Here is a 12,820-nt window from a genome sequence, read left to right as displayed (position 1 = left end):
TAAAGTTTAAACCCACTTATGATGCCCTTGTAAATACTTCAGTGGTTTGCCATGGATCTCAATACAAAACCAAACTCCTTTGGCAAAGTTCATCCAGCCTTTCAAGGTTGTCCCCAGTTTTTTCCCCAGAGCTGTTTCACTTATGTCTCCACCTGTTCTCCCAAATTCAGACTTGCAGTTCCCCAGTTGTAAAATGACTCTACCCCTCTACCTCCCATCTTCACCTGCCCTGTGCTGTTTCTGTATCAGTAGTTAGGTTATGCTTACAGATTCTCAAGGCTCAGATTGAACACCACATATTCTAGCAAATCAGCTCAGTAACTCCCAGAGCGCGCACACACACACACACACACACACACACACACACACACACACACTCCATAATCTTCCACTTCCATGGTTAGAGTCTTCCATATCAGCTTGCTTGCCCAGGAAGCTCCCAAGAGCAGGTAGAGAGACTGTCCTTGCTTTCTCTCCAACAGCCCCATCTGCCCCTGAAGTAGAGAACGGCCGCCCTGGATGCTAACCGGGGATAAAGACCTGAGGGGACCCATTCACAGAGGAATGTTCTTTGGAATTGCTGCCCAGACAGGAAAAGCATCTCTTTCGTTAGGCATGACCTTGAGGTTGGCCAGCAGGCGGCTAAAAACAGGCTGAGCGTTTAATAATAGGCCTTCTCCGTGCCATGACATTTGAAAGGAATGCTCATGCTTCAAGCTTGAAGAGCAGCTCAGTGAGCAGAAGGCTCCTTCCTCCTTCCCAGGCCAGAAGTCCACCAGCGGTTCCTTCCTGATGCCCAGACCTGAGTGGCATGCGCAACAGAATCCGAAGAGCCAAAGTAAACACAAGCCCCCTCGGGGTTCTCTCCACCGCCTTCCTCTCTGGTGCTGCACCAGCTCCCAGCTCTGCAGACCAACGTCCCCCCCTCCCAGCTCCCAGGGGAATGGAGCACCCTGCCCCTAGGGTTGAGTTTCCAGAACCTCACAAAGCAGCACCCACAATTTGGGACCTGGCCTTGAGCTCTCCTTTAGAGATCTATTCTCTGTGTACCAAATATACCTACTTTATTATTATGATTAGTTCCTAAAACACAACTCATAGGCCAGGAGTGTGGCCTAGTGGTAGAGTACTTACCTAGCATGCACAAAGCCCTGGGTTCGATTCCTTGGTGTTAACAAATGTACACAGGTACTTCAAAGAAATCCCTGCCACCATGCTGTCCCATCCCTGTCTCAGAACAGTCTCTGTTCTGAGAGTCATTCTCTGTCCCTCTTTGACATACTGTGGGTCCTCTGACAGTGCACACAGGACCTTCTACTCACTGGCCTGCACTGCAATAAACAACAGAACCAGAATCCTTGGGGAAGTCCATATCTGCTCTCCTTCATTATCCCCACAGAGTGCATGGACAACCTGCTTAGATTATTAAAAAGACAGGCAGCAAGAGAAACGTTCTCAACGCTTGGATCTCTTCTTATTTCAGGCAGACAAAGAATGGAGGCTCTTACCTAGGTACACGTGTCCCTCAGTAAGCAAGGTGACCAGGCTGGATTCAAAACTCAATCCTCTAGGTCTCAGCCTCCTAGAATTGGAGCAAATATGTGTGCTTTCCAATCCAAGTAAAATCCTATGGTATTGAATTGTTTTTGTTGTTTGTTCTCACTTTTTTTTTTTTTTTTTTTTTTTGCCAGTCCTGGGCTTGAGCACAGGGCCTGAGCACTGTCCTTGGACTTTCTCAAGGCTAGAGCTCTACCACTTGAGCCTCAGCACCACTTCCGGCTTTTTTCTATGTATGTGGTACCGAGGAATCGAACCTGGGTCTTCATGCATGCTAGGCAAGCACTTTAACCACTAGGCCAAACTCCCAGCCCCATTGTTCTCACTTTTTAAGATGTTTTTGCAATGGGAATTATATACTAGGGTTTCTCGGCTGAGCAAATAAAAACAGAATATAGCTGGCATCCAGTTAAATTATTTTTTAAAGTTAGAAATTAGAACTTAAACTTGGTACCTGCTGCTTTCATTTATTGACTAGCACTCTAGCAAAAGAATCACACCCCCAACCTCTAAATTGTGATGTCAACTAAACAATGAATACTTTTTCTAGTAACACAAGCAATCTTGGGGATGTACATCAAAAAATATTCACTATTTAAAATTCACATTTAATTGTACATCTTCCGTTTTATTTGTAATCCTACACATGTGGTGACAGTTTAAAAAAAGACCATATAAGTATACAAAAGACTAGTAACATTCCTCTGCAGTAATGAGATTTCTGCTGAGTTTTATCTTCATTAAATTTTTCTGAAACTTCCATAGTTCTTTACAGAACTTTTACATTGAAAAATAAAATCAAAATAGTATTTTTAATGCATTGCTAGGAATGGGTGCCTCAAGTCTGTAATCCTGGATATACAAGAGCCTAAGGGCTAGAGGACTGTGATTCAAAGTTAATCAAAGCAAAAAATCTATAAGACTCCATCTCCAATTGACCAGCAAGAAGCCAGGCAAGAAGCTTTGGTTCCAACGATAGAGTGCTCAGAATAGCAAAGTTTTGGTTTTTGTTTGTCTTTATTCTCAAAGTATACTAATTTCAAAAGCATTCATTTCAAATTTCTTAACACATTATTCTTTTTTGTTTATACATTATTTTTCTTTAGATTCTTCTTTTTTATCCTATTCATGATGAGTTAACAAAACAACTTCATGTCCACATCTGCTCACCAATTTAAGTATCGCAGACAATAATAGATTGAGGCTTTGTTAGCTTTTACATTTATGACTATTCGAGTAAACTTTTTAATTAATGATTAAAAAAAAAACTACTTTCCCCCCATGACTTAACAAGTAGCATCAAAGGACTTGCATGAGCACTAATTAGCAATCAAATTTGTTAGAGTTCAACTCATTTTAAATTATTTTTATTCAGGTGCCAGTGGCTCACACCTGTAATCCTAGCTGCTCGGGATGCTGAGATCTGAGGATCACAGTTCAAAATCAGTCTAGGTATGAAAAGTCAGTGAGACTCTTATCTCTAATGAACCACCAGAAAACAAGAAGTGGTGGTGTTGCTTAAGGGCTAGAGTGTTAGCCTTGAGCTTAAGAGCTCAGGGACAGCTCCCAGGCCCAGAATTCAAGCCCCATGACCAACAACAACAACAAAAAATATTTTCACTTCTTGGAATGAGTTTTTTTTTAATTTGGTGATCTCTGAGGTATTATAAATAACTCAAAGAAATGACATCTCAGATAGGTTTGGATTTGTAATCAGTGTACATGATTCATGATTATGATGAAAGGTTGTGATTGATATTAAATATCTATTGTGGTGACTCTGTTGCTGTGAAAAGCTGGCTCTGCAATGACTGGAGAAGACAGAAGCACCCTATCCGAGGAAGCACTGATGGGGTTGGTTGTGTGGCTCAGCTGGTTTGCCAATGAGCAAAACAGCAGGTTCTGAGGGGTTTCCTTCCTTCCTTTCTTTCTTTCTTTCTTTCTTTCTTTCTTTCTTTCTTTCTTTCTTTCTTTCTTTCTTTCTTTCCTTCTTTCTTTCTTTCTTTTTTGTGGGTCATGAGGCTTGAACTCGGCCTGGGCATGTCCCTGAGCTCTTCAGCTCAAGGCCACCACCCTACCCTTGAGCCAAGCCCCATTTCCTGATTTCTAGAGGTTAATTGAAGGTAAGAGTCTCAGGTCCTTTTGTGCCCGGTCTGGCTTTGAACCCTGATCCTCAGATCTCAGCCTCCTGAGAGGCTAGGATTACAGGCGTGAGCCACTGCACCTGGCTTAAGTACTAACTTTGAATACCTATCTTGGACCAAGAAAAAAGAGACAGGGGGGTTGTTTTCTGTCCCCTCAGAGGTTCTGTGCACAGCAGAGGTCAGTAGGTCCACAAGTGAATTTGATGTCCACAATACCACAAGAAAGAGGCTGCCCTTCAAGTCCTCAAGTAACTTGATTTAGAACAAGTTCTTTTCCACTGTCAACTATGAGTACAAACCCAGCTAGATTGTTCACAAACAAGAACCTCCTAGTGACATACAACTAATCATAGCTAACATCTCAAAATGCCATGTAAGTTTTCAATCCGATTCTTACTCTGAAACTGTCAGGGGGAAAATGGCATTTGCTATTTTATCATCCAGCCTACTAAGAATGTATAAATGGTTTATTCTTTGGGATAAATGATAGATTACTCAACTTTTGGCAAGGTTTTTCCAGTCACAGAACTGGAGGAAAATTAATGGGAGGAGGAGAAGAGAAAGAGAGTATCCATAAAGAGTACAGATGGAGGTAACTGGGCCATTGCAAGTAGGCTTGCCATCTTGGAAAAGGAATAATGTATATGTCATTGGCTTATGAATATCTTAGGTGTCAAGTTATTTTTTAACTTCCCTCTTACTAAATCTAGTTTCAGAGACTCTGAATCTACTTGTCCAGTCATTAAATTGATGGTTTCACCAAGGAAGGAAGGAAGGAAGGAAGGAAGGAAGGAAGGAAGGAAGGAAGGAAGGAAAAGCTGTCTCCCCACCATCACTGTATCCTATTCAGGAGTAGCTAAACTTTTGGGGAAAAAAATAATAAACAACCCTTTCTAGCACATGATGGGCAAGAAATTTACTATATACAGACACTTACACACATATACATATATACACATTTTAAGTCTATGTTGTGCTTATGAGAGAAAACATGTGACCTCATTTTTTATTTCTGAACCCTGCTTATTTCACGTCACATAATGATCTCCAGTTCTAGCCATTTTTCTGCCAGTGGCATCACTTTATTTCTCCTTATTACTGGATAGTGCTCCACTCTTTGCAGGAGCCACACCTCCTCTGCTTATCAGTTTCAGGGCATCTAGGGTGATAGGCTTGGGTGCCTTAGGAGGAGATGTGATTGGGGAGACAAGAAGCAGGTGTGGAAGGCAGGCCATCGTGGGCAGGTGAGGACAGCTTGAGAGCGCAGGCAAGAATGTGAATGCCATGCCAGAGAAATCCTCAGCGCCATACAGGCCAATTCTAATTAGTGCTCCTTGGCCAGCTAGAATCAGAAACACTTCTGTTTCGGCCATCCAGTCCTCACCTCCATAAGAAGTTAATTTGTATTGTGAAGCCCAGTCTTCTGGCTTTAGACGGAGACATTTCATTTTTAAGAAATTCCTAAAAATATTTATAGCTTGACGAAGCTAATTTAAAACACAGCTGAAGCATACTGTTTCTTACATTTCCCCAGGCTGTAGTTGCAGGTGGCTGCTGGTCTTCCAGCCAGTGACAGCTTGGGCCCGGCAGTGCTGAGAGAAGCTGTGGGCTCTGCTCACCCAGGCTGCTGCTTACATTAGCTCTCACCTCTTGTTCATTAGCAACTGTCTAGCTGGAAAATGCTGTTGCTTCCCGACACATTTTCAGCAGATAAAAGCTAATTTTTTGAGGCATTTGAGCCTTGATTAAGATCCAAAGATCATCCCAGAATGAGGTGGTCTGACCAAGCAAAATATTTTCCAATCTGTTTCCTAATCTAGGAAAAGCTGAGTCTCATGCTTTAAATTAAAAAAAAGCCCAAAAACCTAAAATTTGATTAAACAAAACAATTGGAAAAATATTTCCTTCGTTCAGCTGAGAAAATTCAAACTTTGTGTGAAGGCCACAGGCAGCCCAGCCATTAAGAGTCATCAGTAAGATAGAAAAACAGGCCAGATGTTCCTATGTCTTTTCCTGGCCCTTCAGTACAAGTAATTATCCTCTTTACTTTCTAAGAGAGATGCCAAAAGGTCCTCAGACATCCAGACAAGATGAACTTTATTAATTGTAGGCATACTAAGCACGTGAATATGAGTGTGTGTATGCACATGCACACATGCACCAGTCCTGGAACTTAAACCCAGGGTCTGGGCGCTGTCCCTGAGCCTCTTTGTGCTCAAGGCTAGCACTCTACCACTTGAGCCACAGCTCCACTTCCAGCAAATTTTGGTGCTCACAGACTTTTCTGCCCAAGCCAACTTCAGCCTGCAATCTTCTCATCTCAGCCTCCTGAGCAGCTAGGATGACAGGCCTGAGCCACAAATGCCTAGACATTTGTTATTATACTAGTTTAACAATGAATCTTGTGCAAAACCTATCTTGTCAGAAATTAGAAAGGGTATTCATGGAAAAATATATTTTCCCCCTCCAAAACAGAGAAAAAGAAAACAGAAGTGGGGAGAGAACTGGAGGTCATTAGGAAACAGGAACCATTACTAATTATGTTTACTCAGAACACTTCCTCAAGCAGATGATGGCTTTAACGGTGCATTTCATACACACATGTCTCTTGATAAAAAGCAAAGGTAACAAAATTATAAAGGTATCACTGTTATCACCATAAAGCAATATGCAAATGTGGTTTAAAACAAGGTTCTTAGGATCCTGGAGTTTCACCCACACAAAAACAATTGCTGGGCTGGGTTGTAACTCAGTGGCAAAGCGCTTGCCTAGCAAGTGCAATGTCCTGGGTTTGATCCCAAGAACCAAAAAAGAAAAGACAAAAAAAATACAATTTAAAAAATTGCTTTGTTGTCTTCTTCCTCTTCCTCCTCTTTCTCTCCCTCCTCCTCCTCTCCCTCTTCCTTTCTCTCCTCTCCCTCCTCCTCCTTTTCTTGTCCTTCATCTTCCTCCTCCTCCTCCTCCTCTTCCTCCTCCCCTTCTTTCCTCCTCCTCCTTCTTCCTTCTTCTTTCTTTTTTCTTAAGGCTAGCACTCTACCACTTGAGGCAGAATTCCACTTTCAACTTTTTGGTCTCATCAACTTTGCTGCCTGGGCTGGCTCTGAACCTGAGTCCTCCAACCTCAGCCTCCCAAGGTGGCTAGGATCAGAGCCAACCCTAATATCTGGTGCAGTGAGCGTGCAGTACTAAGGACCTACCAAGTGCATTGCTGTGAGCTGTGACCTTTAACAAAGATGGAGGGCCCTCCAAAATCTAGCCACCAGGCTGAGACTGGACAGAAAAATTCACCCGACATGAGTCACACAAGGCACAGAGCACAGAGATGATTCATCGTGTCCCTGAGAAACTAACTAGGCATGAGTGGCTTGTGTTCCCACGGAAACTCAGTTCCCAGGGCAGAGTTTATTAGTCATCATGGCAGCGAAGGCATGAGGTGCCGGGGTGAGAAGCGTGATGGAGAGCAGGGCAAGGGAGCGGCCTCCTTCCATGGAGTGGATGTGGAGCTGCCTCGTGTCTTTAGCTCAAGGCAGGGAAAGACATCTGCACGGAACTCCACACACTGATGTGTGTGGAAACATCTCTCCACAGGGCTGCACAGCTGGCCTCAGAGGAAACATTTGGAATTGTTTTAGTCGAATGGTACCTAGAGGATAGCATTCCCTCTGCGATGCTGGCTCCATTTAAACCATTCCTGTCATCTTAGACTCTTTCATGAAATCTGCTTCTCACTGGATGTCTCCTTGGAAATAGTATGTGATCCCCTACAAAATGGAAGGAAATTTGAAGCAGGAAAATCACACATGTCCCTGTATGAATGCACATGTGCACACACACACACACACACACACACACACACACACACACACACATATACACATGCGCACATGCACACAAGGAATGCTTTGAAGAGATGACAAAGATGAGGTGGGGGCCCAGTGGCTGAGTGCTGACTCACTCTCGCAAAACCCACAAGAATTGCTTCCCTCTGCTGCCCTTGGGGAGACCAGGAACAGAAAATGTGATATTATAAATATTCCCACAGAATCACAGCTTCAGCGGATTCAGGGGAAACCAGGATTGTCCGGCTCTTCATGTCACTATAAGTAGGTGGATATGCCCTACATTGCCAAGTATCAAAGCCAGGTGCTGGAGCTCACGCCTGTCATCCTAGCTACTCAGAAGCCTGGGATCTGAGGATTGTGGTTCAAAGCCAGCCTGGGAAGGAAAGTCCCTGAGACCCTTATCTCCAATTACCCACCAGAAAACCCCAAGTGGAACCATGGCACCAAGTGGTAGAGTGCCAGCCTTGAGCAGAAAAGCTCAGGGACAGTGCTCAGGCCCTGAGTTCATGCCCCAGAACCAACAAACGAATGCATGCATGAGCGTGCTCACGCGCGCGTGCACACACACACACTCCGAGATCCAATGAGAAAATAGTGAGAGTCTCAGTGAGTCCATACTATTCTATGCTTGAATATTAATGGAAGCTGTAAAACTTCCTAATACATCATGATGCAATTCAAAAGCAAAGTCAACATTATGATATTGCCATCCTTAGGACAACTGTACATTCCAAAAGTAGTCCAAGACATTTCAATGCCAGTTTTAAGCAAATGGCAGGAAGTTTCAGCTTGAAATCCAAACATCAAAGATCTCTGCAGTTGGTAACTGGGAGACCCACTCACAGGATTACAACTCATAGTTGCAAGGACACCCGTCTTTAACTTTTGCCGTACGCTGAGATTTCACTGACAATACTACCTACTGCTTCCCGTCCTTCTTTGTGCCTGCAGTTAGTTAGCTGAAGAATTGGCTGCTATTTCGAGGATACCAGAAAATATGCCTGGGATTCTTCCCAGTTCCTAACAGCACTCAGAAATGTGCACATGTGCGAGCAGCAGTCAGCAAGCTTTGTCCAGTTACCTCCTCCAATTCCACAGGGTGGCTGTGGACCGGCATCTCAGAGCTGGTTCCCAGACCAGACCAGACGTCGGACACCAGGCCACCACTGAGCCTTTACCAATAAAGCTTTTGTAAGAACTGAGAAGTCTGCATATTTTTACCGGCTATCCCATCAGCTTTGCACTTAGAGCCTGGAGCTGACTAAGCTGGCACTCTACTACTTAGGCTCTTCCTGCTCTGTCCTGCTGGTTATTTTTGGATCCATCTGCTCCCAGCCTCTCAAGTAGCTAGGATTTCAAGTTCTGAATTCATGTACATTGATTATACAAAGAGGTTTCACTGTGATAAGTACACATATGCACACAAGGTACTCTGATCACATTCATTCCCTCTATGACTTTGTCTTAAATTCCTTCCTACATTCTATTCCATCAGGTGAAGGCCCAGAAATGAGGCTATGAGCATCTAATTGTGGCATAGGAACAAATGTACAGGTTGGAGAAAAGAGCCTCATCAGTAAGGGATTGTCCACATACACAAGCATGGAAGTAGATTCCCCATTGATCACCCTGTATACAAATCAATTCAACATGTACTAAATATCATCATCTAACGCCTGAACATTTGCAACAACTACCAGAAGGCATGGAAAAACTCTTGACAATATAAGCATAGACATTTTTGAATAAGACTTCCACAGTCAGGAAATAAGTGCAAAAATTGACAAATGAGATTGTGTCCAATGAAAAAGCTTCTACATGACAACCGATGCAATTGGCAGAACAGAGATAACCCACAGAACATCTCTACAAGTGCTTCCCAATAGATTTAGAATACATAAAGAATTCAAAAGGATAATCATCAAAGAACAAATAATCCAATTAATAAATGGGTCAATTGATTTTTACGAGAATGTTCTAGTAACGATAGTAATACAGTGAACTTGAGCATGTGAAGCAGAGGCTATCTTATACATTAGTGTACAAGAAGGAGCAATAATGTATTGTCAGAGGCTGGTGACTCATACCTAGAATCCTTGCTACTCAGGAGGCTGAGAGCTGAAAACTGGGGTTCAAAGCCAGACTGAGCAGAAAAGTCTGTGAGACTTCCCTCCAATAAATCACCAAAAATCCAGAAGTAGAGTCATGGCTCAAGCAGTATAGTGCCAGAGTTGAGTTAGAAAGCTACAAGAGGGCCGGGAGTTTGGCCTAGTGGTTAAAGTGATTGCCTAGCATGCACGAGTTGGCCTAGTGGTTAAAGTGCTTGCCTAGCATGCACGAAGACCTGGGTTCGATTCCTGGGTACCACATACATAGAAAAAAGCTGGAAGTGGTGCTGAGGCTCAAGTGGTAGAGCTCTAGCCTTGAGAAAGTCCAAGGACAGTGCTCAGGCCCTGAGCTCAAGCCCAGGACTGGCAAAAAAAAAAAAAAGAAAGAAAGCTACAAGACAGTGCCAAGGCACTGGCATCAAAAACAAACAAAAACTTCCTATTGCTATAGCTTAGATGGAGGGTTAATACCTGGACATTAATCCAAAAGCTCTTTTCTTCTTCTCAAAAGGAGAAAGCAAGGACTGTGACCATAAAACACACTGCCATTCCACCAACCCCTCTCCTAAACAGAATGGCTTCAGTTTCCCTACGTGCTTCATTCCAGCTAAGTATAACTTTAAATTTCTTAGTAAATGGGTATTTTAGTCCTATAAAAAGAAATCTAGTAATCTACAGTCATTTCTTAATAGGAAACATATGCAAGAGATGTAATAGTAAGAGAAAGGAGGTAAAATTTAGGATTCTTTGGGAAAGGGAACATGCTTATTTTCTCAGAGCGCCTGGATTCTCACTGGATGTCCACGGTTTGCTTTTCCTCTGTCTTCTGAGAGCTCCACTCTGCCCCAATTTCAGGGACCTTTCAGGAACTTGTGTAAGTTTTTCTGCCTTGAGAGCTGTAGGATTTGATAATAAAGTCGTACTGCTCTTGCTGCTCTGGCTCAGACCCTCCCTGCTGGGATTTCTTCCTCAAGTCTACCTAAGTGCACTCAGGTTACCTGCTTAGTCGCAAGGAATGTGTAACTTGTCTCTGATAATTCTTAGCACCTTACATTCTCTCTTGGAAAAACACTAGTATTTTCAATTAAACATAGCTTCCCAGAAAGATGTTAAAATGGTAGCGTCCCCTGTAGCCTTCAACCAACTTCTTGAAATGGCAAAATCAAAATATAGCTAAAGCATGATGTCAAAAAATAGCCCAATTATTAGAGATTCAGTTATAATAACATAGCTTGGGATTGAAAGTAGGACTTTATCAGTTTATTAATTTGGCTGTAGTGCTTACTGTCTTTTTTTTTTTATTTGTGGGCCTGTATCTATTCAGGTGTGTACGTAGCTATCTCTACAGAATTTTATCCCATGTATATTTTCATGGAACATACACCACAGACGCTGGATTGTCCATGAGCTCAGGACTCATTTGGGCTACTTCTCCATCTTGCTGACCTCTCTAAATCAGTTTCCTGGCTTTGTTCTCTACAACCCGCCAATGCATTCTCCAGGCCATATAGCAGGCCATCTTTCTCTATTGACTTTTTCCCACTGGACATGAAGTCTTTGAGGTCTATTTAGGGTGCTGCCATCCACCAATACTGTAGTTCATTCACTCACTAGTGAGTGAATGTGTCCGTTTATTTGTGTACAGGAATGGAAGTTATGCTGTTTTCCAAATAAATAGCAGAGACAGAGAACTATTTGAAATGTAAGACAATTATTCAGGATAAAGAAGATTTTCCTAACTTCCAGTGTTTTCTTATTCTAATTAAAGCTACTTTAATATTCACATAAAGATTGTGTGATCATATGTCCTTTTTCCTCTAGGATACGTTTCCAAGAGCATGGTAAATGCATGCTCAGTTTTACAAGAAACTAGCATTTCACCTCTCCCCCAGCAATGGGGAGACTCAGTTTCTCTGTGGTGTGATGGATAATCTTGTCAATGTTTGAATTTCAAAATGTACAAGGGCTGGGTGCCTATGGCTCACGCCTGTCATCCAAGCTACTCAGGAGGATGAGATCTGAGGGTTGTGGTTTGAAGCTAGCCTGGGCAGGAAAGTTTGTGAGATTCTTATCTCCAATTAATCATCAAAAAGCCGACAGTGGAGCTGTGACCCAAGTAACAGAGAGCATTGGGGTGGGGGAAGCTCAGAGACAGAACATAGTCCTTGAGTTCAAGCCCCAAATCATCACGAGAGGGATGGGGGGAGCATAAGAGTAATAAATCACACCACATCTCTGGATGTATCTGGGGACAATTTCCAGAGACAGTGAGATCATGAGAGCAATGCTTCAGGACCCATAGTGGATGGATTCAAACTTGGATCTGTGGGCTGCTGGAGGGCGTATGTGGTAAGGGAAGGTTCGTGGGTGTCAGGGGTGGCCTCGGTCATTCTGGCATCCACCTTCATGCTGCCCCACCTCACCCTGGGTCCAGAAGCATCGCAGCTGACCCAGATGCCCTGGCACCTCCATCACCACGAGCTAAGGTATCTTTCCATTTCTGCGAAAGCAGCTCATACATCTTGCCAACGTTCGAGATTTTTTTCCATTTTAAGTATTTAGTAGCCATGTAATGCTATCTGTTTTCCTCTGGCCCTCATGCTTTCTGTAGAGGCAGGTCCTCTACTTGAGCAGCCATGTTCTCTGCCTCAGTTTTTTCTTTTAATTTTTGCACAGGGCCTTACAATTTTTAATTGTTTTTTTTAAAGCATTGCCTCTAATATATTTCAGATGTAGTCTGTAGATTTTCTTTCTTTTTAATAAGTCTGTGGCACGTTTTCCAATCTACTTTAAAAAAAAAAAAGACATTATGCACGAGGCCTGGGGGTGTGGCCCTAGTGGTAGGGTGCTTGCCTACCATGCATGAAGCCCTGGGTTCCATTCCTCGGTACCACACACATAGAAAAAGCTGAAAGCGGTGCTGTGGCTCAAATGGTAGAATACTAGCTTTGAGAAAGCTCAAGGACAGTGCTCTGGCCCTGAGTTCAAACCCCAGGACTGGCCAAAACAAAACATTATGCACAATGCTTTTGATGTCCTGTCTAACTTTTCATGAGGGAAACTAAGAATGCATATATTTGTGTGCTTGAGTCTTCGTGAAGGCACTGGCAGCACCTGCCAGGAACAGGAGGAGCTGGGCAGGGAAAAGATGAGCTTTCGTCTTCAATAT

The sequence above is a fragment of the Megascapheus bottae genome, chromosome 8 (assembly GCF_031878675.1).
Source record: "Megascapheus bottae isolate mThoBot1 chromosome 8, mThoBot2.hap1, whole genome shotgun sequence".
Classification (NCBI taxonomy): domain Eukaryota; kingdom Metazoa; phylum Chordata; class Mammalia; order Rodentia; family Geomyidae; genus Megascapheus; species Megascapheus bottae.
The sequence above is the reverse complement of the archived record's forward strand: the minus strand, read 5'-3'. Positions refer to the sequence as shown.